Source organism: Lichenostomus cassidix, chromosome 25, assembly GCF_008360975.1.
Source record: "Lichenostomus cassidix isolate B80296 chromosome 25, HeHo_3.0, whole genome shotgun sequence".
Taxonomy (NCBI): domain Eukaryota; kingdom Metazoa; phylum Chordata; class Aves; order Passeriformes; family Meliphagidae; genus Lichenostomus; species Lichenostomus cassidix.
Window position 1 is genome coordinate 2,895,095 of NC_139505.1, and position 2,228 is coordinate 2,897,322.

The 2,228-nt window shown below is 43.9% G+C and overlaps 1 long non-coding RNA gene across 1 annotated transcript; it reads right to left on the reverse strand.

The window, feature by feature from the left end:
• Positions 1-556: 556 nt before the first annotated feature.
• On the reverse strand, positions 557-1,021 carry LOC146427340 (uncharacterized). The gene is made up of 2 exons (XR_014856459.1): positions 979-1,021; positions 557-667 (listed from the first exon to the last, which is right to left on the reverse strand). It is a non-coding gene; the product is annotated as an uncharacterized LOC146427340 (long non-coding RNA).
• Between the last annotated feature and the right edge of the window lie 1,207 nt (positions 1,022-2,228).

Genomic DNA, 2,228 nt, shown 5'->3' on the forward strand with positions numbered 1-2,228 from the left:
CCTAGAGGAGGGAAAAATACCTGGAAAAGGGAAAAATACTTGGAAAAGGGAAAAATAGCTGGAAAAGGGAAAAACCCCTGGAGGAGGGAAAAACAGCTGAAAAAGGGAAAAATAGCTGGAAAAGGGAAAATTACCTGGAAAAGGGAAAAACAAGTTGAGGAGGGAAAAATAGCTAGAAAAGGGAAAAATACTTGGAAAAGGGAAAAATACCTGGTTTAGGGAAAAACAACTGGAAAAGGGAAAAACCCTGGAGGAGGGAAGGGAGATGCTTGAAATGTATAAACCTGAAAATGTGAATTTAATCTGTTTTTCCCAAAAAAATTTTGGAATTGTTGGTCAGGGAGCAGATTTGAATAGGAAAAGCTCTTTTTTGGGAGGGAGTTGGAAGAGAGAGACAAAGAAAATAAAACAAACAAACAAAAATTTAAAAAAAAAATTTTAAAACCCAAAAAAACCCAAATCAACAAAAAAAACACCCCAAAAAACCAACAAAAAAACCCCTAAAAATCCACAAAAAACCCCCAAAAAAACCCAAAAAACCAACAAAAAAATATATATTTTTCAGGATTTTTTTTCCCTGATTTTCGGGGTGGATCAGGTGTCAAATTCTCCTTTTCCTCGCAGCTCCTGGAGTCAGAAGGATGAATTCCCAACTTCCTTCCTGTTCCTGCCGGGAGGAGAATTCCCAGAGCGACGTCGTTCCCATCCCAACCCTTCCCGCGGATTATTCTGGGGTTTGCAGGGAAGATGATCCCGAAAAAATCCCAAATTTGGGAGAGGAAATCCTAAATTCGGGAGAGAAAATCCCAAATAATTCGGGAGAGAAAATCCTAAATTTCAGAGAGGAAATCCCAAATTCTGGACAGGAAATCCCAAATTTGGGAGAGAAAATCCGAAATAATTCGGTAGAGAAAATCCCAAATTCTGGACAGAAAATCCCAAATTCTGGACAGGAAATTCCAAATTTGGGAGAAGAACCTTTCACCATCGAGGCTCCCGGGATGTGTGTGATGAAATTCCCAAATTCTGGAGAGGAAATCCCAAATTCTGGACAGGAAATCCCAAACTTGGGACAGGAAATCCCAAATTTGGGAGAGGAAATCCCAAATTCTGGGCAGAAAATCCCAAATTTGGGAGAGGAACCTTTCACCATCGAGGCTCCCGGGATGTGTGTGATGAAATTCCCAAATTCTGGAGAGGAAATCCCAAATTCTGGGCAGAAAATCCCAAATTTGGGAGAACCTTTCACCATCGAGGCTCCTGGGATGTGTGTGATGAAATTCCCACTGCAGAATTCCATCCTGGCCGTGGAGGTTTGTCCTTTCCCGCCGCCCTGGGAGGAGCTGGAAAACCCCAAAATCTCCGAGAAAAATTTCCAGGAAAACCTGGAAAAAACCCCTCAGGAGGAGCTGGAAAATCCCAAAATCTCCGGGAAAAATTTCCAGGAAAACCTGGAAAAAAACCCTCAGGAGGAGCTGGAAAATCCCAAAATCTCTGAGAAAAATTTCGAGGAAAACCTGGAAAAAACCCCACAGGAGGAGATGGAAAATCCCAAAATCTCTGAGAAAAATTTCCAGGAAAACCTGGAAAAAATCCCTCAGGAGGAGATGGAAAATCCCAAAATCTCCAGGAAAAATCTCCAGAAAAACTTGGAAAAAACCCCTCGGGAGGAGCTGGAAAATCCCAAAATCTCTGGGAAAAATCACCAGGAAAACCTGGAAAAAACCCCTCAGGAGGAGCTGGAAAATCCCAAAATCCCCAAAATCTTCCGGGAAAAAATCCACTCAGAAAACCCGGAAAAGTTCCCTCGGGAGGAGTTTGGAATTCCCAAAATTCGTCTGGAAAACCTGCAGGAAATCCCAAAATCGGATCCCTGCGGCCTCGAGGAGGTGGAATTGGGGTCGGAGGAGATCCCGAAGGAATTCTGTGGGGTTTCCGAGGATCAGCGCCGATCGCAGGGATTTGGGGATTCCGGAATTCCCAAGGATTGCAGATCCCAAAATTTGTCGTTTCGCCCCAATTCCTGCACCGCCAGCGTCGTGGAGAGATGTTTGTCGCGGTGCCAGAGGTGGATCCGCCGGAAGATATAGGGTTGGGGTTTGTGGGGAAAAATGGGATTGGGATTGGGGTTTGGGGAAAAAATGGGATTGGGGTTGGTGGGGAAAGGTGGGATTGGGATTTGAAGGAAAAAAATGGGATTGGAGGGAAAAATAGGAATCCGTGGGAAA